The 27,288-nt window shown below is 43.4% G+C and overlaps 1 protein-coding gene and 1 pseudogene across 1 annotated transcript in view; both read left to right on the top strand.

The window, feature by feature from the left end:
* The window catches only part of LOC126248800 (collagen alpha-1(XI) chain-like), a 571,383-nt gene that overhangs the window by 206,159 nt on the left and 337,936 nt on the right, over positions 1-27,288 (top strand). The window lies entirely within an intron of this gene.
* On the top strand, positions 19,859-19,976 carry LOC126250227 (5S ribosomal RNA; annotated as a pseudogene).

Genomic DNA, 27,288 nt, shown 5'->3' with positions numbered 1-27,288 from the left:
GTTTTAATTAAAATGCACGTCCTCTTATTGTTAATTGCAGATCACAAACAAAAATCCAAGTCTCATTGAAAATATAAATTCCTAACTACTGATATTTTAAAATAGATTATTAATAAAAATAGTTTTTTCATCGTTATGTTTATTGCGTCTGACAGAAATGCTAAGGGAGCATACACTTTTGTTTAAAGGTTTATCACAGCAGGGAATCGAACTCAGGCTACACACACTGTACGCTTTCACACTGCCGCGATCTTGTTTAAGGTATTGAAGACGGTTGGAAAAGTTCAAAACCAATTTTCTCGAAAAGTTTTGAGACTTGCATCCATCTGTTTTCGGCTATTGATTGATTTCTGAACTTTACGTATCGTAACTATAAAAACAGATTGGTGTAACTTAAATCAAGGAATGTTTCTGTTGCTCCATTGTGGACATGGGACAGCGGCTGGTCAAATATTTATTAATGAAATTCGCCAAACAGCCGTGCATTTGGTACTTTATTTTATTTTATTTTCGCTACCACTTGCGGCAATACATTGTGCCATCTTGAGGCCCCATATGCACCCCTCAAAAGTAATCGAAGTTATGTCATGTCTTCGAAGGAAACATTTGAGCTAGAATTCACGACATCCAGAAACATATGGCCCCAGTATTCCAATATCGATTATTTTTTAGAAGTTCATATGGGGTCTGAAGATGGCACAATGGAGTGTCGAAAGTGGTAGAGAAATAAAATAAAATAACGTCGTAACTGCACGGATTTTTGGCGAATTTCATTGTTAAATAAATCAGTGTAAGTTGTCCAACTAATCTAACAGTTGTCCAGTCTTGACTGCTGTCGGAAACAGTATATTAAATCAGACTCAGTTAATAATGAACTCTTGACACCCGGCGTTGAACATATTATTCAATGATCAACCACTGTTAGCTTCGCTAAAGCTGCGGTAGCGGCAATTAACTGTTGAGCACTTGGAACTGGACGGCAGCTGTTGATCTGCGACAACTGCTTATCTCCGACAAGTGATGATATGCGACAGGTAGTCTAGTGGAGGGTGCCGCTTTTATCCATGAACCGCGGAACCATGTCCATCTGCGAACTACACTCATGCTCATATATTAAAGATAATTGCACAATGTGGTGCCACACAACGTGGCACTACGCAAAACTGGCGCTAATAGCATAGGCACATAGGGAACACACACGACACACATCTGTAAGATCACGGTATTGGTGATAAGTTGAGAAAACTATCCCGAAACACATGTGCTACAAACCCCCTATTTCCTGCGCATGTACCCCGACATCAATATGGGATATGGTCACCATGCACACATACACGGGCCGCACAATGGGTTGGCACACTCTGGATCAGGTGGTCGAGCAGCTGCTGGGGTATAGCCTCCCATTCTTGCACCAGTACCTGTAGGAGCTCCTAAAGTGTCCTAGAGGTTTGAAGACGTGCAGCGATATGTCAACCGAGAGCATCCCAGACGTGCTCGATGGGGTTTAGGTCTGGAGAACAGGCAGGCCACTCCATTCGCCTGATATCTTCTGTTTCAAGGTACTCCTCCACGACGGCAGCTCGGTTTGGCCGTGCGTTGTCATCCATCAGGAGGAACGTGTGACCCACTGCACCCATGAAAAGGCGGACATACTGGTGCAAAATGACGTCGCGATACACCTGATCTGATAGTTCCTCTGTCAAAGACATGCAGGGGTGTACATGCACCAATCATAGTCCCACCTCACACCATCAAACCACGATCTCCATACAGGTCACTTTCAAGGACATTAAGGGGTTGGCATCTGGTTCCTGATTCACGCCAGATGAAAACCCTGTGAGAATCACTGTCCAGACTATACCTGGACTCGTCCATGTACATAACCTGGGAACACTGTTCCAATGACCATATACCGTGTTCTTGTCACCAGGCTTTACGGGCTCTCCTGTGACCATGGGTCAGTGGAATGCACCTGGCAGGTCTCCGGGCGAATAACTCATGTCTGTTCAGTCGTCTGTAGACTGTGTGTCTGGATACAACTGTTCCGGTGGCTGCGGTAAGGTCCCGAGCAAGGCCACCTGCAGTACTCCGTGGCCGTCTGCGGGCACTGATGATGAGATATCGGTCTTCTTGTGGTGTTCTACACTGTGGGCGTCCAGTAGTGTAGCGCCTGCACACGTTCCCTGTCTGCTGGAATCGTTGCCATTATCTTGAGATCACACATTGTGGCACCGGAGGGCCCGTGCTACGACCTGCTGTGTTTGACCAGCCTCCAGTCGCCCTAGTATTCTACCCCTCATAACATCATCAATATGTGTTCTTTGAACCATTTTCAATACACAGTCACCATTAGCACGTCTGAATACGTCTGAACACTTACTCGCTGCACCGTATTCTGATATGCACCAACACACCTCTGCGTATGTGGACTGCTGCCAGCGCCACCGTGCGACGACCGCAGGTCAAATGCACCCCATGGTCATACCCCGAGGTGATTTAAACCCGCAAACCACCCACCAGAGCGTTGTTTCACCATGTATCAGCATTATCCTTAATTTATGAGCATGAGTGTATCTAGTGGCCGGCCGGCGTGACCGAGCGGTTCTAGGCGCTTCAGTCTGGAACCGCGCGCCGCTACGGTCGCAGGTTCGAATCCTGCCTCGGGCATTCTCCTTAGGTTAGTTAGGTTTAAGTAGTTCTAAGTTCTAAGGGACTGATGACCTCAGATGTTAAGTCCCATAGTGCTCAGAGCCATTTTTGAACAGACGTAGTCCCTGGTGATATTGGCCTCTGTGATCGCAGATATAGCTATCTACGGATGTAGCAGACTCTTTGTAAGTTTTGTGACGGAAGTATAATGTTGTCCCTGTTACATGCGCCATCTATGGTCATAACTATGAGACCGCGAGGCGCATGGCCCCCTCTGTGAGTACTGCTGTGTACTGTAACCTACACTGCATACAGTATTAAGAAACTGAAATGATCGTATGGCATTGATGGCCGGGAGTTCTGTCGCCAGGTGCAAGTCTTATTGCAGGTGACGCCCTATTGGGTGACTTGCGCGTCGGTAATGACGAGAAGGTGACAACACAACACCCAGTCCACGGGCTTAAAATGCACGGGAGGCAGGCACGTTACCACTCAGCCTTTTTTTATTAATCTTATCTTGTTCGCTTTTGTTCGTTGCACCTGCTCGGGGCGGACGTCCTAAGACATCCGTTTAAGTTCGTTGATGATCGATTAACCTAGTTTTTGTTATTAGAGAGGGCACGTAACCATCTGATCGAACACGCTGAGCTACCGTGCCGGCTGTTAAGCGGGGCGGGCACAGGATTAAGAGAACAGGATAATACGAGAGTCTTAACATAGTGAGTCACGGACGTAAGTATAAATATCTATGGATACTGCCCATGTCCTCAACATCAAACCGGACTAGTCACGTGGTATTTGGACGTCGCTACTTGTCTGCAGTTTGTGGTAACAGCGAAACTTTAATATGACATATATGCACCTGTTTTTACATACCTTTCTATACGTTTTAATTATAATAACAGCCATGGTGCAATACTGTTGATGCTACGGATGTAAAGAGAATTACGTGAAAGGAGGACCAGTTACTTTTCATACGTACGTAAACAACTCTCTAATAGTGAATATCATATTGATGTGAGGCGCTTTATATGTTTAAAAATATCAAGTCGTGGTGTTATAATGTCTTGCATTGTAGAGAAAATTTCTGTGACCTTTTTTTCCCCCCATGTGTTTACGAGAGAAATGCTAGATAAATTTGCAAGTGCGTTTAAGCTTCCAGTCAGTATTTACGTATTCGTACTGTGTTCATCTGCAGATAAAATTTATGTAAGACAATGTGATTAATTTCCTCAAGTTTATTCAGGTCCTTAAACCCTTGTGTCCTACATTATGTAATTTTTGTATTCTAGTTATCCGAAAGATGAACAGAGAGTCAAAACATGGCTCCACAAAATAAAAAGAAAGAATGTCGTCCCTACAAAATATTCAAAACTGTGCTCTAAACACTTTGATGGTGAGAGGTTTGGAAATGCGTGGTTGAAGTCTGATGCTGTGCCAACAATTTTTGATTACGCACACTACCTGCTACCGAAAGTGACATCAAGGAAATCTCCAATAAAAAGGAATTTATCAGGTTCTGGTATGTGTAGATACGTAGTATCTTGCTCTTCGAAACTTTAAAACTATTTCAGTTCCAGGTAGAAAATTGTTAACATGTCTACAAAACGCATATACAAAGTTTCAGGATACTTCTGAAGGTGATCTGTCTGTTCTAGCGAAGTAATGACACTCAAAATACGCTAAGCGTTATACGGACTAACATGCGCCGTCCCAATACCACGTGCCTTGAGCAGCAGGAGATGTTGGGGACAGATTTCTCGTTCTACGCAGCCGAATGCTCACTCCATAGACGTTTATACTCTAAGGTCACGGAACTCTCGAAGTTTTTCTGCAACTTCGCTACTGCAGCACCGCCAAGTGGCTGGGATGCATAAACATACTACGAAACGATGTTCCTGTGGCGTGGAGAAGCACATTCCAAATAAAAATGAGGCCGTTGTTAGGTGTTTATAGAGTCGTTAGAAACTGTCAGATGGATTTTGCGTATGTGAGGTTCTGTTATGGTTTATGAAGGACAAAAAATTAGCCCAATACGATTAACTGATGATACAGCAGTGATAGCCTAAAGTGAACTGGAACTACAGTAGGTTTTGTGCTAAATTTAATGGAACATATGTTAGCTGTAGTTTGAGGTATGCACGCCGGCCGCGGTGGTCTCGCGGTTCTAGGCGCGCAGTCCGGAACCGTGCGACTGCTACGGTCGCAGGTTCGAATCCTGCCTCGGGCATGGATGTGTGTGATGTCCTTAGGTTAGTTAGGTTTAAGTAGTTCTAAGTTCTAGGGGACTAATGACCTCAGCAGTTGAGTCCCATAGTGCTCAGAGCCATTTGAACCATTTATGAAGGACAAAAAATTAGCCCAATACGATTAACTGATGATACAGCAGTGATAGCCTAAAGTGAACTGAAACTACAGTAGGTTTTGTGCTAAATTTAATGGAACATATGTTAGCTGTAGTTTGAGGTATGCACGCCGGCCGCGGTGGTCTCGCGGTTCTAGGCGCGCAGTCCGGAACCGTGCGACTGCTACGGTCGCAGGTTCGAATCCTGCCTCGGGCATGGATGTGTGTGATGTCCTTAGGTTAGTTAGGTTTAAGTAGTTCTAAGTTTTAGGGGACTAATGACCACAGCAGTTGAGTCCCATAGTGCTCAGAGCCATTTGAACCATTTTTGAGGATTGCACGTAAATAAAACGAAGGCATCACAGCTGGACATGCTGGAGGCCTAATTGAAACTGGCGGGAAAGAGAATCCTACATTTTGATATCTGGGAAGCAGAACAGATAGGCATGACAGGCTCACGCAAAGCAAGGACAAGGCCAAAATGGCTTTTATAAGAAGATGTAGCAGCTAATCTCCAAGAATGTAAAAATCGTACGTAGTTTTGAATTTATTAAAATGGGTCCGCCATCCGTAAAGAAGCTCGTGAAGCGACCTACAATTAGCGTTAACGATCAGAAATTATGTAACAAGAAAGCGGATATAGTCGTAAACAGTTCCTTTTGAAACTAAACACATCAGGTCCCAATTCATGTCTCGTGTTAAAGAATTTTCGTTATACGGTTACGACTTTGCCATTGTGTCGCATATATATTACATTACAGTCGGATTTTATTAATATACACTCCTGGAAATGGAAAAAAGAACACATTGACACCGGTGTGTCAGACCCACCATACTTGCTCCGGACACTGCGAGAGGGCTGTACAAGCAATGATCACACGCACGGCACAGCGGACACACCAGGAACCGCAGTGTTGGCCGTCGAATGGCGCTAGCTGCGCAGCATTTGTGCACCGCCGCCGTCAGTGTCAGCCAGTTTGCCGTGGCATACGGAGCTCCATCGCAGTCTTTAACACTGGTAGCATGCCGCGACAGCGTGGACGTGAACCGTATGTGCAGTTGACGGACTTTGAGCGAGGGCGTATAGTGGGCATGCGGGAGGCCGGGTGGACGTACCGCCGAATTGCTCAACACGTGGGGCGTGAGGTCTCCACAGTACATCGATGTTGTCGCCAGTGGTCGGCGGAAGGTGCACGTGCCCGTCGACCTGGGACCGGACCGCAGCGACGCACGGATGCACGCCAAGACCGTAGGATCCTACGCAGTGCCGTAGGGGACCGCACCGCCACTTCCCAGCAAATTAGGGACACTGTTGCTCCTGGGGTATCGGCGAGGACCATTCGCAACCGTCTCCATGAAGCTGGGCTACGGTCCCGCACACCGTTAGGCCGTCTTCCGCTCACGCCCCAACATCGTGCAGCCTGCCTCCAGTGGTGTCGCGACAGGCGTGAATGGAGGGACGAATGGAGACGTGTCGTCTTCAGCGATGGGAGTCGCTTCTGCCTTGGTGCCAATGATGGTCGTATGCGTGTTTGGCGCCGTGCAGGTGAGCGCCACAATCAGGACTGCATACGACCGAGGCACACAGGGCCAACACCCGGCATCATGGTGTGGGGAGCGATCTCCTACACTGGCCGTACACCACTGGTGATCGTCGAGGGGACACTGAATAGTGCACGGTACATCCAAACCGTCATCGAACCCATCGTTCTACCATTCCTAGACCGGCAAGGGAACTTGCTGTTCCAACAGGACAATGCACGTCCGCATGTATCCCGTGCCACCCAACGTGCTCTAGAAAGTGTAAGTCAACTACCCTGGCCAGCAAGATCTCCGGATCTGTTCCCCATTGAGCATGTTTGGGACTGGATGAAGCGTCGTCTCACGCGGTCTGCACGTCCAGCACGAACGCTGGTCCAACTGAGGCGCCAGGTGGAAATGGCATGGCAAGCCGTTCCACAGGACTACATCCAGCATCTCTACGATCGTCTCCATGGGAGAATAGCAGCCTGCATTGCTGCGAAAGGTGGATATACACTGTACTAGTGCCGACATTGTGCATGCTCTGTTGCCTGTGTCTATGTGCCTGTGGTTCTGTCAGTGTGATCATGTGATGTATCTGAACCCAGGAATGTGTCAATAAAGTTTCCCCTTCCTGGGACAACGAATTCACGGTGTTCTTATTTCAATTTCCAGGAGTGTATGTTGACATTATATTATCCCATTCGTGTTGGAAAAATCACCGCCACGTTTAGTAACTGGTAATTATGGAAGTTACAGTATTAAAAATAGCAAGTTCTCAGTTTATCTCATGTAATTCTTGTGTTACTATACACCAGACTCTTGGAGCTCTACAACGCTTCGTCTATTTAAAGTTGCATATTTTGCCCTCTTGAGTTCCGCGACAATTTGACGTAGACTGTGATAATACAAAATGAAGTATTTCCAGTCCATCTACCGAACGTATTACCTGTTCAGGTATAGGCACCTTTTTTGGACACTCTCCTATATCGCCGTTTTTCATAGGATAGTTTAGGGGCCAGTGCTGACACCAGGCATATCTGAGACGAAATTTTAAACATTCACTAGAAGAATATCTCTAAATGACGCTTTGGCTCTTTCTGTCATCATTGGGAATGTTTGTGTGGTACGCACTTTTATCACTCAAAACTAAAATATCATAAATCTGCAAAAATATCAAAGTACTAAAAAAGTTGTGTGACTAAATCGACGATTTAGTGTTCGTCCTTGACCCTGCATGTCAGCGGGGGACTGTTTAAGTTGGTGGAGGCTGTGTAATGGTGTGGGGCGTGTGCAATCCATTCCTGAACGTCATTCCTTTACCCTTTTCTCGTGCTAGAGAGTTCTTCTAGTGTGATTCAACCCTGCTATCAAGGCTCCTTGCAAAAGAGCAAACTTGACATTCTGTGACATGTTAAGTGCAGCCATAACTCTGTCATGCGCATTAAAACTGTTTCTCTTACTTTCGAATAAATAGCCTACTCTTCTGCTCAAAGTGCTCCCGTGACTTTTCCAGAACAGTACGCCTGCTGTGTGTGCTTAGATGGACGGCTAAATATTTGAGACTTCGAAAGTGAATATTGATATTTCCAGGATGGTTCTTATTGAAATGTACAGATAAACTGACTCCGCTGACTTTGTAAGAAAAAATACGGCAAGAAAACTACGTGAGATTCACCGCTGCTGCAGCACATATGAGTCTGGAGCACGTCTACGATAAAAGGTAACCACTTAGACTACATAATGACGGTAGCTAAAACTTGTGTTATGAGATACCATAGATAGTTTAAGAAGCGAAAATATTTCCATATCACGAGACTTGAATCTCTTCGCTGACGTCATGCACTGAAATGTTACGAATCAGTGCCAAATTTAAGAAATTTGCAAACGTTTGTCAGAGCTCCACATCTTTATTTCATGAAATACTTCTGGAACATCTTAATTCCAGAAGTCAACAAAGCATAAGATCACTCAGTAATCGTTTACGTTTCATTTGCGTTTTGTCCAAAATATTCTACACTGAGAGTCAAAGAAACTGGTACACGGCCTAATATCGTGTAGGTTCCACGCAAGCACGCAGAAGTGCCGCAACACGACGTGGCATGGACGCGACTAATGTCTGACGTAGTGCTGGTAGGCATTGATACCATGAGTCCTGCAGGACTGTTCACAAACCCTTCAGACTACGCGGGGGTGGAGACCTCTTCTCATCAGCACGTTGCAGGCCTTTCAGATATGCTCAATAATGTTCATGTCTGGGGAGTCTGATGGCCAGTGGAAGTGTTTAAACTTAGAAGAGTGTTCCTGGATCCACTCCGTAACAATTCTGGACGTGTTGGGTGTCGCATTGTCCTGCCAGAATTGACCAAGTCCATCGGAATGCACAACGGACATGAATGGACGTGTCACTTATCAGGGTCGTATCTAGACGTATCAGGGGTCCCATATCACTCCAACTGCACACGTCCCACACCATTACAGACCCTCCACTAGCTTAAACAGTTCTCCGCTGACATGCAGGTCCATGAATTTCTGAGGTTGTCTCCATACACGTCCATTCGCTCGCTACAATTTGAAACGAGACTCGTCCGACCAGGCAACATGTTTCCAGTTAGCAGCAGTCCAATGTCGGTGTTGACGGGCCCAGGTGAAGCGTCAAGCTTTGTGTTGTGCAGTCATCAAGAGTGCACGAGTAAGCCTTCGGCTCCGAAAGCCCATATCGATGAAGTTTTGTTGAATTGTTCGCACTCTGACACTAGTTAATGGCCCAGCACTGAAATCTGCAGCAATTTGCGAAAGGGTTGCACTTCTGTCACGTTGAATGATTCTCTTCAATCATCGTTGGTCCCGTTCTTTCATGATATTTTTCCGGCCGCAGTGATGTCGGAAATTTGATGTTTTACCGTATTCCTGATATTCACGATACACTTGTGAAATGGTCGTACCGGAAAATTCCCACTTCATCGCTACCTCGGAGATGCTGTGTCCCATAGCTCGTGCGCCGACTATAACACCACGTTCAAACTCACTTAAATCTTGATAACCTGATATTGTAGCAGTAGTAACCGACCTAAAACCTGCCCCAGACACTTGTCTTATAGGCGTTGCTGACCGCAACGCCGTATTCTGCCTGTTTACATATCTCTGTATTGAAGGCGCACGCCTATATGAGTTTCTTTGATGCTCCAGTGTAGGTTAGCGTACGATGTAGTTATTAAATGAGTGTAGTAGCAAAAACTATTGTCCTAAAATAGGAGTTCAAAATATGCATTACATTGTCACAGTGTATTCCTACTGAGGTAATTGTCTCTCCGAGATGCCATCCGTCTTATATCATTGCACGTTAACAGGAAACTGCTTGTTGTTTCAAGACCGAAATATATGTAGTCACCATAGAAACAAATCAGTTCCATTCGTATAACTCGCGAGAAATTGTGTGTTTCGGTACCTTTCCTACAGCTACTCTGTAATAACATTCTTAATTAACAGTCTCAAGATTACGATCAACTCAACGGAATATTGCTCTGTAAAAAAGCTCAAAGAGATGAAGACATAAACTATTTTCCATAAATTATGGAAAAATAATAATCTAACATTAGCTCATAAATTTATGTATGAAATTTTATGACAATAAATCAACGTGTGGCATACATAACACTGCATAAATGACATACGAAGATACGTTTCTAAACTAGGAGATTTTGTTCAGTCTTAGAACTGGTTGAAATGTTTAAAATGGATGTATGTGACGAATACCGTAAATGCATAATATGATTACCCAAAATAGCAACAGAATACTGTTTGTAATAATAGTGTCTGTAGCTCCACATAAAGGGAGTGATAGTTTACTTTCAAAACTACGATCAGTGCAGAAATCATCATTCTCTCTGAAATTCTGGTTGAGAGATTGACTTGGCCACTCTAAATACAAAATTCTTTGCTTTTTACGGTTTTTCCCAAGAGACTAGTATTATTTGATCAAGAGTCGTCACCTAAAAATATCTGCTAAAAGCTTTATATAAACATCAAAAATATGATTTCTACATTGTGTGAATCTGAATTCCACCATTCGTATTTCGGAGGTTCAAATGGTTCAAATGGCTCTGAGCACTATGGGACTTAACATCTTTGGTCATCAGTCCCCTAGAACTTAGAACTACTTAAACCTAACCAACCTAAGGACATCACACACATCCATGCCCGAGGCAGGATTCGAACCTGCGACCGTAGCAGTCCCGCGGTTCCGGACTGCAGCGCCTAGAACCGCACGGCCACAGCGGCCGGCTATTTCGGAGGTTCTTCCGGTATATTTTGTTAGAGATATTTGGTATAAGGGGCCATTGTCTCCAATGACTCATAACGAAGTATTCCCACAAATAGCTTTGTTTCTGTGAAAATAGTTTCACGACAATGAAAATATCTGTAATATGCAAGAACCAAAACGTACAAAACAAAACGCAGAGTATTGCAATAACCCTGAAACGGATGCAAATATAGTGTGACGTGGTTGCAATCGCTGCTGCAAAAGCTCAGCAAAGGGTCGCTGAGCAGCTCTTCCACTGCATTCAATGAACTCATACAGCAGGTGCCTATCGGTGAACTCTTCGTCGATAAACCTATCCACACTGCTTCTTATCACTGATAACGTAGAACTGACACTGCCCGTGAAACAAAACCCAGGAAAGACCCGAGTAGTACTGAATGCAAGAATGAGATTGAAGAGTAAAATGGCCACTGCTGTTGACAGCTGCAGGTACGGCGAGTAAATGGGACAAGCTGGTTTCCAAACAAGGCATACGGTGCATGTCGTCGACATTTGTAAAACTGTCCACATATTGTCAGACCAGTACAGATATAAACTTACACTGATGAGCCAAAACATTATGATCACCTGCTTTAAAGTTTGTTTGTCTGTCCTTGGAACAAAATACACTACTGCCCATTAAAATTGCTACACCAGGAAGAAATGCAGATGATAAACGGGTATTCATTGGACAAATATATTATACTAGAACTGAAATGTGATTACATTTTCACGCAATTTGGGTGCATAGATCCTGACAAATCAGTACCCAGAACAACCGCCTCTGGACGTAATTGAGTCAAACAGAGCTTGGATGGCGTGTACAGGTACAGCTGCCCATGCAGCTTCAACAGGATACCACAGTTCATCAAGAGTAGTGAGTGGCGTATTGGGACGAGCCAGTTGCTCGGCCACCACTGACCAGACGTTTTCAATTGCTGAGAGATTTGGAGAATGTGCTGGCCAGGACAGCAGTCGAATATTTTCTGTATCCAGAAAGACCCTTACAGGACTTGCAACATGCGGTCGTGCATTATCCTGCTGAAATGTTGGGTTTCGCAGGGATCGAACGAAGGGTAGCGCCACGGGTCGTAACACATCTGAAATGTAACGTCCACTGTTCAAAGTGCCGTCAATGCGAACAAGAGGTGACCGAGACGTGTAACCAATGGCACCCCATACCATTACGCCTGGTGATACACGCATCCAATGTGCGTTCACCGCGACGTCGCCAAACACGGATGCGACCATCATCATGCTGTAACCAGAACCTGGGTTCATCCGAAAAAATGACGTTTTGCCATTCGTGCACCCAGGTTCGTCGTTGAGTACACCATCGCAGACGCTCCTGTCTGTGATGCAGCGTCAAGGGTAACCGCAGCCATGGTCTCCGAGCTGACAGTCCATGCTGCTGGAAACGTCGTCGAACTGCTCGTGCAGATGGTTGTTGTTTTTCAAACGTCCCTATCTGTTGACTAAGGGATCGAGACATGGCTGCACGATCCGTTACAGACATGCGGATAAGAAGCCTGTCATCTCAACTGCTAATGATACGAGGCCGCTGGGATCCAGCACGGCGTTCCGTATTACCCTCCTGAACCCACCGATTCCATATTCTGCTAACAGTCATTGGATCTCGACCAACGCTAGCAGCAATGTCGCGATACGATAAACCGCAATCGCGATAGTCTACAATCCGACCTTTATCAAAGTCGGAAACGTGATGGTACGGTACGCATTTCTCCTCCCTACACGAGGCATCACAACAACGTTTCACCAGGCAACGCCAGTCAACTGATGTTTGTGTATGAGAAATCGGTTGGAAATTTTCCGCATGTCAGCACGTAGGTGTCGCCACCGGCGCCAACTTTGTGTGAATACTCTGAAAAGCTAATCATTCGCATATCACAGCATCTTCTTCCTGTCGGTTAAATTTCGCGTCTGTAGAGCGTCATCTTCGTGGTGTAGCAATTTTAATGGCCAGTGGTGTACATCACTGATTCTGTGTATCAGGGCTTCGACTGTCTGTTGGTAGGTTTGTGGAGGATGTGACATTAGATGTCTATGTACAGGTTATGTAATTCGCGTAAATAACGGGCCGCTGATTTGTGTACATGGTGATTGCGCCAGATAACGACCCAGATGGGTACCATAGGATTTACATCAGACGGATTTGGTCGCCGAGACATCAACGAGAGATCACTACAACGCTTCCCAAACCACTGTAGCACGGTTCTGTCTCCGAGACACGGACAATTATACTGCTGAAAGATGACACATCGCTGTCGCGGAAGACAGCATGAGGTGATACAGGTGGTTCGCAGCTGTCAGCGTGACTTAGATTACTACCATAGGTCCCATGCAAGCGCAGTAGAATGTCTCCCATAGCATAATACTGCTCCCACCAACCTGCGTCCGTGGCGCGCTGCACGTTTCGAGCCGCCGTTCACCCCGATGACGGCGTTTGTGGAGACGACCATCGACCTAGTGTAGCAAAAATGTGACTCACTCGAAGAGTCGACACGTTTCCATTGACCGACGGTCGAATTCCAATGGTCCCGTGCCAACTGCAATCGTAATTGACAATTTTGTTGGGTCAACATGTGAGTGAACATGTAGCAGTGGTCTGCTGCTCTGAAACACTTGTGCGTGCACTGGCACTGTGCTGTTTCGGAAGAGATCCACGGATCACCATCTATTCTACTTTACAGAGCAGACAAGCTTTCGAACCCCGTGTTCTGTGAAGAGCCGTGGACGTTCAACCATTTATGCCTAGTGGTAGTTTCACTGTCCTTCTACCTCTTTCCCTAGATGGTCATCCAGCGTCACAGCGAGCAATGATCATTACGTTCCGGCTTATCGGTGTAAGCAGGGGTAATAAAACTAACGAAATTGAATTACTGTGTAACGTGTCACCATACACAATGGGTTCGTCGTTCCACAATACTTGGAAAATAACCCTGAACAACCTTCAAAATGTCGTCGGTGAACTTCAGGTTTACCCTAAAGAGTTTCAGGGTCACAATTCCGCCTGGAATGACATTCATACTTTTAAGGTAGTTTGGTGAGTGATATCTGGATTCAGTTTCCCGGGAAATCAATAAACGTTTACTGTCACCCGTGGAGTGACCTGTAGTCTATTGATCAGCGCGTTCTCTAAACGTCCATTCGTGTGAAGAGTGCTGGACGGTACTTGTTCATCTCGTATCTAAGCCACACCAACTTCATTATGCCTTCAGCGAAACTACATTATCTCGGAACACTCTCCTGGTGTCTGCAACGATGGCAGGTCTTAGAATGTTTTCGCTGTTACATTCTTTCAAATGCAACCTTGGCCGTCTTCGTGTATGCATTATGGGTGCTGTACCATTTTTAGATACTGTTGCCACTGTCTGTAAACAACGAAGAACGAACAGTTGACTACCTTTTCTGCCGGCCGCTGTGGCCGAGCGGTTCTAGGCGCTTCAGTCTGGAACCGCGCGACCGCTAGGTTACAGGTTCGAATCCTGCCTCGGGCATGGATGTGTGTGACGTCCTTAGGTTAGTTAGGTTTAAGTAGTTCTAAGTTCTAAGGGACTGCTGACCTCAGATGTTAAGTCTCATAGTGCTCAGAGTCATTTCAACCATTTGAACTACCTTTTCACTTCGATTTCGCCCTGTCTCCGATCAGTCAGTCATAATTCAAACATAGTGACTTATGTTTTCTAAGGTTATTCTAAATCTTTAGATGCAGATTCCCGGATAATTCCATAAAAATGGCTCTGAGCACTATGGGACTTAACATCTATGGTCATCAGTCCCATAGAACTTAGAACTACTTAAACCTAACTAACCTAAGGACATCACACAACACCCAGTCATCACGAGGCAGAGAAAATCCCTGACCCCGCCGGGAATCGAACCCGGGAACCCGGGCGCAGGAAGCGAGAACGCTATCGCACGACCACGAGCTGCGGACATAATTCCATAAGGAATGCCACAGTAGACTTCCTTTCCCCAGCCTTATACAATCCGTTCCTAATGCCTCGTCGTCTTGTGGCTTACCACCCCTCCACTTGTGGCTTACAACGAGTGTGTGGTCTCGTGACGTCGAAGTCTTTTGGCTCTGTCTTAAACTCTAGCCGACACTGAAAGGTTTGCACTTTTAACGAGTAGTTCAGTTTGCCCACAGTGAGAGTAAAGCTCTCAATTATAGCGGTGGCACGGAACGCAGTAGTAATCAAAGTCCGACTGCGCGGTAACGCGTCCAAGCTTAATCTTCGAGCAGACGAAGCGACGAAAAAGTCAAATTCTGTTATTGCAAACTCGTCGTTTTTCTATAAGTATCAACTGCCCTGTTAGAACTGTAAATGGCCAAACGCACCTACAAACAAATTCAAAGTTTTTCAAGAACGATCGTCAAACTAAATCAGAGATGGACACTACAGGTCATCGAATTTTAGAAGTCCAAAATGTATATCACTATCGAAGATCGATATAGTTAAAATATTTCAACCCGCAGCCTCGAGTAATTTTCTAAGTATCACTGCAGTACTCGCGTAAACTTTCTAAGTTTCAGAAATCATCTTAAATTTTTTTATCACCGAAACAAGCCATTCACACCTAACCGTTGAACAAAGCATTTCCCTTCACATTCGGAACAAGAGCATCGCACGTTTCTAAGCTCTGGCCTTATATGGGGCGATTCAGTTGCCCCTACTGCGCCGGCCGAGGTGGCCCAGCGGTTCTAGGCGCTACAGTCTGGAACAGCTCGACCGCTACGGTCGCAGGTTCGAATCCTGCCTCGGGCATGGGTGTGTGTGATGTCCTTAGGTTAGTTAGGTTTAAGTAGTTCTAAGTTTTAGGGGACTGATGACCTCAGAAGTCCTATAGTGCTCAGAGCCATTTTTTTTTTGCCCCTACTGCGGTCTTTTTATGCAAACCGCAATGTAAAATCTGAACACGCCCGATATTTTCATATTCTATTGCTCGCTACGCGCTAACTATTAATTCACAGAAAAATGAACAGGACCTTTATGTAGAAAATTTAATATGGTTAAATTTTGTTTGGGATACGGTTTTGATAGAGGCCGTAGTTTTCGAGTTATTGAAGACAAACGTAAAGAGGTGACCTTCAAATGCATCCCCACTCCCTCACGTAGCTCCCTCGGATCAGCATTTCTAGTATGTTGTTCATAGCACTCCCTCCTACCACTGTACAAATACTTGCGTCTGTACGAGTCATTTCCCACATTCGACTTTTCTTTGGTCTTCACTGACTGGCCTTATTACGCCACCGGCCTAGTCGAGAACTTAAAAACTCTAAGACTCACGTTTGTGTAAATTTCACCAAATAATTTTGGGAATTTTAACAACATAAAATAAACAAGTACATCGTTGTATTCGGCAGGCCTCCTGACTTCGAAACTACTGTGCTTGTAACGCTTAACTTTGGATCGAATTTCCAACGTCATTAGTTTTGGCGTAACGTTTACAAAACTCGTTTTTCGTTCATTAACCTCAAGAGCGCGTTTAAATTAATAATGTTGACGAAGTACAATACAATGCTGGTGTTATAATAGCCCACTCAATACAAACCGAAAAAGTCGAATATCGGGAATATTTCGTGAAGTCGGAAATTTTTGTACCGCGGTAAGAGAGAGTGCAACGAACAACATACTAGAAATCCTGGCTGGTAGGGGATGAGTGTGAGGTGGAGATGCGTTTGAAGATCGCTTTTGTAGGTTTTTCTTGAATAAATCGAAAACCGTGGCCTTCAGTGAAAACGTATACCCATACAAAATTTAACTACATTAAATTTCCTAGAAAATATCTGCTGATTTTTTCTCTAAAACTAATAGTTAGCGCGTAGCGAGCGAGACCATATGAAAATCTCGCGCGTAGTTTATAAAGGCCAGCTATAACACTGCAGATTGCATAAAACGATAGCGGTAGAGATAGGTGAATCGCTGTGTATAAGGCCCATACCTCCGCTACTCCAGTCAAGGGGTTATTTCGAGCTCAAAACACATTTACTAAAACAATCCTTAAAATTCAACATTAACAGGAAACTAAAACTACAGATATGTTCGTAATTGACGTAATTTGTTGAAATAGTTTAGGAGTAATAATGGTACTAGTATTTCTGACTTTCGAACAGTTTTATTGTGCAGCATTTCAGTCGTGGTACCTATCACTACGTATATGGTATACATTCCAACTTGAATCTTACGTTCTGTGTTTATCGTACGTCGTATTGTTCATGATTTATTTCCGAAACACATGACTTCCTGTCTTTTAAGTGCGTGGAATACTACCAAAAATACGTATATCTAAACACTGTATTACGACTATAGACTAACACTATTCTAGGCTGATGCGTTTGCGTATACAGGACGAGTCAGCTCCCCATACCATGGGTTTTACGCAATCCTCAACGTTTTCGAACACAATGCACGATATTTTCATATTCTCTCGCTTGCTACGCACAAACTGTTAGTCCTACGGAAAACATGAACAAGAACTTTTTGTAGGAAATTTAACGTTGTCAAATTTTGTACTGGGATACGTAGTCGCTGAAGGCCACGATTTTCGAGTTAATCAAGAAAAACCAGTTTGAAGGTCACTTTTGTGTTTTTCTTGAATAATTCGAAAACGTATCCCAGTACAAAACTTATCTACATTAAATTTCCTACAAAAAGATACTGTTCATTTTTTCTGTAAGACTAACAGTTTGCACTTAGTGAAGGAGAGAATATGAAAATCTCGTTACTGGTATTTGAAGGCATTGCAGATTGCATAAAACTCGTAGGCAGAGGTGGCTGAGTCACTGTGTATAGGAACCTTGTAATTAACGCTGATTACAATTCATTGATGAGTATTAATTAGTAGAGATCTGCTGAATTAAGATAATTATATGTTATTACATAGTGTCAATAAATAGTGTTCGCTCACCTGGGTGTAAAAGGAGTCTCGCAGGATATTGCAGATTATTTTTGGCCCTTTTAATTTTCATAAATTTAGTGAATTTACTGTGTTTATGTTAACTATAACTAATTATGTGTGGTACGGTATTGGTAGACACCTATTTAATCTGATTCAGCTCAAATGGTTTCACATGACTACCTTTGCGTCCACAATATTAATAACAGTTTGTAAATAAATTTCCCCGTTTTGACTGTATATTTGTATTTATTTATTTCACACAATGATAGCTTCGGCTTTATAGCTATTCTCAAGTGCAATCTGAAATGTCAAAAAATGTCCGACGTCTCCAAGTGACATATCATCGTCGAAACAATATTTATCTGGTCTTATAAACCAGATGCATTCACGTGATGAAAGCAGGTCAGAGCAGTGTATTGGCTATCAACTGTGCATTACGGTTTGTTAATTTTTATTTGCGATGCACAATTTCAGTCGCATTATTGTCCCTGATATGTACGCATGTCTTTTATTACAACGGCTGGTTTATCAGCCCAGATAAATGTTATTTCGACGATGACGAATCGTTTAGGCAGGCCGGATATTTTCTGAAAATTAAAATTGCACTTACGAATGGCTATGAAGCAAAAATAATTATTGTGTGAAATGAGTGTATGCAGCCAAGTAACCAAAATTAATTGTTGGTAAGGCGGGTGCCAGGTTGAGATTCAGTGGGAGAGTCCTTAGAAAATGTAGTCCATCAACAAAGGAGGTGGCTTACAAAACACTCGTTCGACCTATACTTGAGTATTGCTCATCAGTGTGGGATCCGTACCAGGTCGGGTTGCCGAAGGAGATAGAGAAGATCCAAAGAAGAGCGGCGCGTTTCGTCTCAGGGTTATTTGGTAAGCGTGATAGCGTTACGGAGATGTTTAGCAAACTCAAGTGGCAGACTCTGCAAGAAAGGCGCTCTGCATCGCGGTGTAGCTTGCTGTCCAGGTTTCGAGAGGGTGCTTTTCTGGATGAGGTATCGAATATATTGCTTCCCCCTACTTATACCTCCCGAGGAGATCACGAATGTAAAATCAGAGAGATTCGAGCGCGCACGGAGGCTTTCCGGCAGTCGTTCTTCCCGCGAACCATACGTGACTGGAACAGGAAATGGAGGTAATGACAGTGGCACGTAAAGTGCCCTCCGCCACACACCGTTGGGTGGCTTGCGGAGTAAAAATGTAGATGTAGATGTAGGGGGAATTTGTTTCAAAAAGTTCTACATGACTTTGGTCCCCCCACGACGGAATAATCATTAATAACATTATTACCGAATATATGAATTTCCGCCATTTCAGCTGTTTCATCAGCGACAGCATTGATAATTTACTCAAAAATATCGATCAGGTCTTACCCATTGACCACTGCGAGTCGCGTGTGCTTCCTGTGTTCGTAGCAGGTAGCTTAGAGGGCCGCACGTGCTATGCTCTGTGGCAGAGCCTCGCTGACATCCGTCAATGTCGCACGTTTATCTCGCCTCAGCCGTCTGCCTGGCACGCCACGCCTCACTCTCTGGTTTAACTTGGCCGTCTTATGGTACTGCTTGAGCGCTCGTTACGTTACAGTCTCGATGACTTTCATCACCAGTTTTCCTTCCGCCGGTCCACTCTGTCAACTGACTTTGTGAGCACAAACGGAGGTCCTCCTCAAACATGAAGTTGCCAAATAAGTTAGATAAAAGACAGCCTGGTATACAGATGTGTGACATTTCAAAAGTATTTATTTGCCAGAGCGTTATTTGGGCACACAGCCCATCATAAGTGGTACGTACTGTATTCGTCTACATCAACCGACGTGTCTTGGGCCTGGAGGTAATTCGATGTTCCAACTCATCCCAAAGATGTTCCATTGGGTTCAGGTAGGGATACTGCGCGCGCCAGTCCATGTCAGAAATGTTATTGTCCACATTTCATTTCCTCATAGATGCTGTGTTATCATACCTTAGCTCTGCTCGCCCGCTGTACCCCATTCATTTTGAGTGCCTTTGCGAAGTCCTTGTACTAGCTGGACTATTGGTAGCACTCAAACTCATTCGTGATTCCTTTCGCTGATTTCATGCTATTTTTTATAATGAACCTTCGAAATGTGGCAACGGCCTTGCCGCAGTGGATACACCAGTTCCCATCAGATCACCGAAGTTAAGCGCTGTCGGGCGTGGCCGGCACTCGGATGGGTGACCATCCGGACTGCCATGCACTGTTGCCATTATTCGGGGTGCACTCAACCTCGCGATGCCAATTGAGGATCTACTCGACCGAATAGTAGCGGCTCCGGTACAAGAAAACCATCATCACGACCGGGAGAGCGGTGTGCTGACTACACGGCCCCTCCTATCTGCATCCTCAGCTAAGGATGACACGGCGGTCGGATGGTCCCGATGGGCCATTTGTGGCCTGAAGAGGAGTTCTTGCTTAAACTTCGCAATGCTCGACGGTAGCTGTCCGTCTGTACATGAGTTCTGCGTGGTCTTAGTTTCTCTGTGGTTGTTCCTTCTCGTTTTCACTTCACAATCACATCAAGGGTCGACATGGGCAGCTTCAGAAGGGTTGCAATATTCCTGATGAATTTATTAACATGGTGACATCCAGTAACCAGTCTACGTTCGAATTCACTGAGTTCTCCTGAGCGGTCCATTCTGCTGTTACTGTTTCTCTACTAACAATACAATGCTCCACTGCTTCTATTGTGCTGGTGGGTCCGCTTCTCGTGATATCTAGTGGTCATTTCCGCATTACGTAGGGGTGTCTTGATACTTTTGACCAGCTAGTGTATAGGTCAGAAACCCTGTCTGCTTGGTACCCACAGGGTAACAACTTCGCAAGTACCAAATCAACTAGTTCATGCTGAACTGCTCGGTGAGATAATACGAGGGCGTGCTGAAAAGTAATGTCTCCGAATTATTTCTGTAAAAACTCTTAAAGCCTTTTAAATAAAACAAACTTTATTAACAATCTACATCTTTATTTTTCAAGTCTACATATTTGCAGCCCTTTATCATTAGAGGGCTCCGAACTGTAGTTTATAACATGATGGTGTGTAACGTAACTGCGTCGGTGCGTGAGGAACAGGGTGAAACAATAGAGTTTCGAATTCGAAGAGTTCGTCCACACACGGAGCACCACCTCCTTCAGCATGACAATGGCAGACCACACACGAGCGTTGCGACATTTGCAACACTCTCCCCCCCCCCCCCCCCACCTCCCACCACACCCCTTTGTTCACAGTCACCGATCATCCTTCATACCGGTTCGACTTCGACCCGTCCGATTTCATCTGTTTACAGAAGCTAAAGAACAACTTCCTCCTTGGTCTTCACTTTGTGATGCAGCGGTGCAACCACAGCTGAGGCTGTGGTTCTGTCAACAAAGTCAAACATTCTACACTAATAGTATGAACAAACTGTTCTCACGTTGGGAGAAATGATTCGTCACCAGGATGACAATGTTAAGAAATAAATGTGTGTAGACATGAAGAATAAAGATGTAGAACGTTAATAACGTTTGCTTCATTTAAAAATCTTTCTGATTTTCTACATAGAAAATTCGGAAGAATCACTTTTCAGCACTCTCTGGTGAACGTTACTGATATTGTCATTCATAATACATAGTAAGACAATGTTATGAACAATAGCAGTAACAGGCATCTCGTAACAAGCATATTTAATTCACTTCCTGCCTAAATTATGAACCCTATAAAAATATTGCAGTGGAATGTAAAATCAGCTAACTCTAACAAAGAGAGTTTGCAAAGAGAAATATTCGTAAATCAGCCTTGTGGGAAAGATCGCATTACTGTATTTGTAAAAAAGTTCAGTGCCGTAGAAAAAATATCCATTTAACGCAAGAAACAACGAAATTTAATTAGTCGTCACGCAAATTTAATCAGCTCTTAAAACTTTTGCAGCTGTCTCAGTGTGTAAAGCTCCCCATTCAAGCATCGTGTAAGGTGACTGGAGACACCTAATAAACCAGCTTCGGCCTCCCTTTATATTAGATAGAGGCCTGAATTGACATCATGGAGCATAAGAAGGAGAATTTTATCAAATAAAAAACGTAGTGACAGTCAAGGATGGTTTTGCTGCTGTGGTATCTTCACCTTTCAGTAATTCTGCAATAAACGTAACCTTTTTCACTCCCTATTTTACTGAACTTTGTAATTGGCACGTTACAGATTCAGTAAATTGCTACATTAATGTAAACGTCGATAGTAAAAAGTTTGTATTACACTACTAGTAAGCCAGCTGGGACAAATAAAAGCAAACAGTTCGAAGGAAACTCGAAATTATGTGGAATGACTTACAGGAAAAAACACATACCAAGCTTTAATAAACGATATGGAAGTCACAGCAGACGTCACCATTCCAAAGAAAAGAAAGAATTTACTTTTATGAAGAAAAATCCTCCTCCTTGGTAAAACCTCGGGTGGTGTATGGAAATTGCGAAACGTGCGCTCTCTTTGAAAACCTATCGCCGGAATTCTGTCTTGATTAACTTCTTGAAAGAGAAAAGTAAATGCGCCCGTTAATAAATTCCTGAGAAAAGCAAAAAAGGAAGAGTGAATTAAATTTTGTTCTTCGCTCATTAAATCAACCAGTACAACAAGCATTTGATATAAAACAATGCTTCTAGAAACAGCCGACTGCTATTCATTCTTCGAACTACAACTGCGTGGACAGAAGAATTTATCGATACGCTCGCTCCTTCCCCGGTGCCATTCCCAAATCATACAACTCCTGCTGTAGATTACAATCACCATATCCTGCTTCGTCCATTCTCTTAACAAAAACTAAATAATTCTATTAAATCATCGAGTGATAGGTGTGCTGCTATTCAATTTTTTCATCGTTCTATGCGTGAGAAACTCCGCACTGAAGATAAAGATCTGCTTTTGTTCCTTTTTAATCAGTACTAGATGAAACTGGAACTAATAGAATCATTGAAAACGCAAGCTATAACTACGGTTTAGAAATGTGGGAAAGATCGAAATATCGCTTCTATTGACCGATCTGGTTGTCGTTTTGTGTAGAAAAACACGAATTACGGCATGAAAATAGTAATTTGATGCCTAGGACTCAATATGGACTGAGAAAAGGCAAAGGGTACTATGAATATGCATTCACTTGCTATGTATACCACCTCACATCCTTTCAAACGAAAAAAAAAAAACGGCGTCGCTAATTTATTGACGTTATGGGAGCTTATGACCACGCTCATATACCGATTCTCTTGGCCAAGCTAACGGAATTCGGAATTCCTTCGAATATGATGCATCAATACCCTGTTCACTCCAAGATCAATCTATGTCAGATACGAAGGAAACATGTTCGCACCTTTTCTTGTTTCCCAAGATTTCCCCCAGAGTGCAATTTTAAACCCCCGTTTCTATACTCTCTATACTCATGATTTAAGATCGAACAGTCATTTTTCCACAAAAATGTAACGGTATACAGACTATGTATGTGTGTATACTGACCATGCACCGAGGGATTATTCGATCTAAACTGTACTGTGGCTGCACACTGTATCACAATGCGCCTAACATTTCTCTCACTATATAAGATTCTCTTCAACAGAGAAACATTCGTGCCTGTCGTGGAGCCATACGTTCGATTCCTACAAACACAATTTTAGTGGAGGCAGGAGAGATGCCCTGAGCATGAGACGTCAAATGGCGTCAGATAATTTTTTCATTCAAGGGATGGCATCATGGATAGTACTGTCTATCAAAGCAGATGCTGCATTTACCAATTACGGACTGCCTCCAAAAGTAGAAATAAAAATTTCTGCCGTTTGTACCAGTTTTGAAATTTGGACTCGTACCTTGCTTCCTGACACACCCAGCTGCCAGATTCCAGTCTATTATTTTAATATGACAAGCTCGGAGAATATAAATATAAATTGCAGATTTAATCGTCTCGTCGAAGCTCAGAGGCCCGATTATACCTCTATATACAGGCTGTTCAGAAACAGACTGGAAAACTTGTAAGGCTGTTACAGGGAAGTTTTCCTGCAAACTAATTCTTGAGAAAAACTTCAATACGTTGCGCCGTTTCCGAGTCAATTAGCATTGAAATTAGCCAAGCAAACCGCTGCAGGCACAAATTTAAGTGGCCCGCCAGAGATGGTGTCGTAAAATATGTCCTATTATTGGTTTCCTAAAACCGTACAAGACAGCGATACAAAAATTGGACTTGGGACGTAAGTAAGGAACGACACGATCAAAAGGCCGAGCAGTCTCGTGCGCTATCATCTACGCTGTGAGAACAACTGACACGAATTGTATTTGGCGGACCACTTGAATTTGCGCGCGCAACGGCCTGACGGGCTAACTTCAGTGTTAATTAACTCGGAAATGCAGGCCGTTGTGGCCAAGCGGTTCCAGGCGCTTCAGTCTGGAACCGCGCAAACGCTACGGTCGCATGTTCGAATCCTGCCTCGGGCGTAGATGTGTGCGATGTCCTTAGGTTAGTTAGGTTTAAGTAGTTCTACGTTCTAGGGGACTTATGACCTCAGATGTTAAGTTTCGTAGTGCTCAGAGCCATTTGAACCATTTTCAACTCGGAAACGGCGCAACGTATCGGATTTTTTGTTAACACTTATTTCTCAGCACTACCTACCCTGCAACATCCTTACAAGCTTTTCATACTGTTTCTGATCATCCTGCATATAGATGGCTCCAAAATTCCTCAGGAGGAGTATGCCGGATGTTCTTTTCTATCCCCTCAGATCCAAGTTTTGAAAGTCTTGAAACTACTTAAAACCACTTCAGAGTTTACAGCGAAGACAATGGCAATTTTGGAACCACTCACGTTTGTATCTTCATATACTTTCTTAAAGATATGAATTGTGTCCGACTCCGAGTATCATTAAAAATTTTCAACTTCGGAGATGGGACAAAACACTGGATGTGGCGTTGGAATATGCTCTCCGTAAATGGACAGTCCGTGTGCTGTGGGTGGATTCCCAAGCTGTTATCCACTATATTGAGGAAATTGACGTATTAGCGAAGCAAACTGCACCTATAGAAACTGTCCTCGTTTAGAAATTGCCGTATAAAAACTACTTGCGTGAGGTCAAGAGCAACGGAAAACATTAAAGGCAATAGATATGGAATGTGTTCCTACAGACGAAGGATGGATATTAAGCGGCATTACAATCTTAAATTCCTGCTTGTCCATGGTTGAGGATGACACATTTAGACCAATCAACGATTTCCACAGTCATTCTACTAAGCTTTATACTCGCCTCTTCTCCTCTACATGTACATAGAGAAAATATTTACGATTCTCCTGCAAGTGAGTGTGATTATGAGTTAGAAACTGATGTAAACTACAACTTGCTCTCTTGTCCCAAATTTGACTGTGAAAGATTGCAATATCTGAAGACAGAGGTGAGTATAGAATGCTTCCTCCCTCACTTCGCTTCTACCGCCTCTTCTTCTCCACATGCACATAGAATAAATATTTACGGTTCTTTTGCAAGTGAGTGTGATTCTCGGTTAGAAACTTATGTAAACTGCATTTTGCTTTCTTGTCCCAAATTTGACTGAGAAAGATCGCAATATTTGAAGATATTGATGAGTATAGGATACTTCCTCCCTCAATTCGCTTCTACTATTTTTTTTCAAATGTTCAAATGTGTGTGGAATCTTATGGGACTTAACTGCTAAGGTCATCATTCTCTAAGCTTACTATTTTGTTCATTAAACACATTTGCCTTAGTGACCAAACGATCCGATTACATAACCAATCGACTGCACGGTTATTCTACTCTCATGAATCTAATAAAGTGCTGGCCATTGTGAGAGAACCACCTTCATTGGGGTGCCAATTTGTTTCGGGAGACAGACACTCGCTCAGCGTTTTCGCCTCGACAATGAGATATTTGCGAGGTGAGTGGACGCGTATTTTAAATTAGTCAATAGGAATAACAGAGTTGGAGCCGGGGATTGGCTACGGAGGCGTGACGCAAATGCAGGTAGAAAGAATCTGGAGTGAAACGAGTTATATCGAATTCTGTGATTATAAAAAATGAGAGGAATGTTGAGGGAAGTTAAGAAATCGAAGTGTGATACAAGCAAATATTAACTAAAGAGTTCAGGGGAAAGTAAAGTAATGATAATTTATGAACGAAATGCGTCGAAAGTTTAATGGCCTAAGTGTAAATTAACTTTTGCGCACGCATCATAAGAAATGGCACTTGCGTCAAACAGTATTTGATTTAAGATTCATTAAAATTCATGGGAAATATTCCGGAGTGAAGATAACCAGAGTGAAACTAGTATCGTAAAGATAATGACGATTCCGAGTGAAAACTGAAGTTCAAAAATGGTTCAAATGGCTCTGAGCACTATGGTACTTAACATCTGAGGTCATCAATCCCCTAGAACTTAGAACTACTTAAACCTAACTAACCTAAGGACAGCACACACATCCATGCCCGAGGCAGGATTCGAACCTGCGACCGTAGCGGTCGCGCGGTTCCAGACTGAAGCGCCTAGAACCGCTCGGCCACACTGGCCGGCCAAACTGAAGTATTGTTGGGTTGAAACCGGGTAGTAAACAGCGACTTCAATTGCAAAAATATATCATTAATTGTTTGCTATAACCGAGGAAATCAGATTATCTATTAAATTTGAATGCCAAAATGCATGCGATTACATCTGATGTACCAAAAAATGCTATATTGCCGGCAAGTATCGCAGCAGCACAGATAATTACAGCATAGGTGAATAATTACTAGGGCAAGTGTACTGTGAATCTAGGCTTCTGACGAGCCTAGATAACCTAAGTGATCACAACTGTTGGATTACGCCTCTTAAGTTCTGCAGAAATATTTAAATTCTATGAAATGGTTTTGATTAATTTCTAAAACAGCCACGAAGTTGAAGATACAGAATCTTTACTCACATCGGAAAGGCCTGGTTGTGGTTGACTTAAAGCAATTAGCAACACTGTCATTCGTGTAACGAGGATTGTAATCATTTCTTGCAAACTATTTCATTCCTATCAGCAGTTTCAATCCACTTTCACACTCAGGAAGAAAACATGGTTTTAAATATAATAATTTGTAAACTATGATTGTAGAGCCGAATGCACCGTTCTCTGTTCTGCAAAGATTTAAGCTAACCAATCGGATATAAGAACTACTTTTCTATTGGACAATTCAGGGAAGCGAAATTCGAACCAAAGCAAATACGTTTACGTAATACTGGAAGATGTATTTTCGAGATTTAGCTATTGTTTAGTCTTGCTTCTTTATATAACAATGGACTCTGTCATTGGTATTTCGAACTGGAAGAAGATTTAAAAAATTTTCAGGAATAACATTTAGATACACTTTATTTCTTTTAAAGGAACTAAACTTTAATGTGGCAGTCGTGATTTTACATCTAAGTGGAATAGAGCTGACTGTTCGTATTTTACGATATTTACGATGCGACAAAGGGAACCAGAACTGCCTTCAATCGAAAACAAGTGCATTTCTCGTTCGTTCTCGCCAGGTCCATTGCCCTCGAT

Source organism: Schistocerca nitens, chromosome 3, assembly GCF_023898315.1.
Source record: "Schistocerca nitens isolate TAMUIC-IGC-003100 chromosome 3, iqSchNite1.1, whole genome shotgun sequence".
NCBI classification, from domain to species: domain Eukaryota; kingdom Metazoa; phylum Arthropoda; class Insecta; order Orthoptera; family Acrididae; genus Schistocerca; species Schistocerca nitens.
The sequence above is the reverse complement of the archived record's forward strand: the minus strand, read 5'-3'. Positions and strand labels throughout refer to the sequence as shown.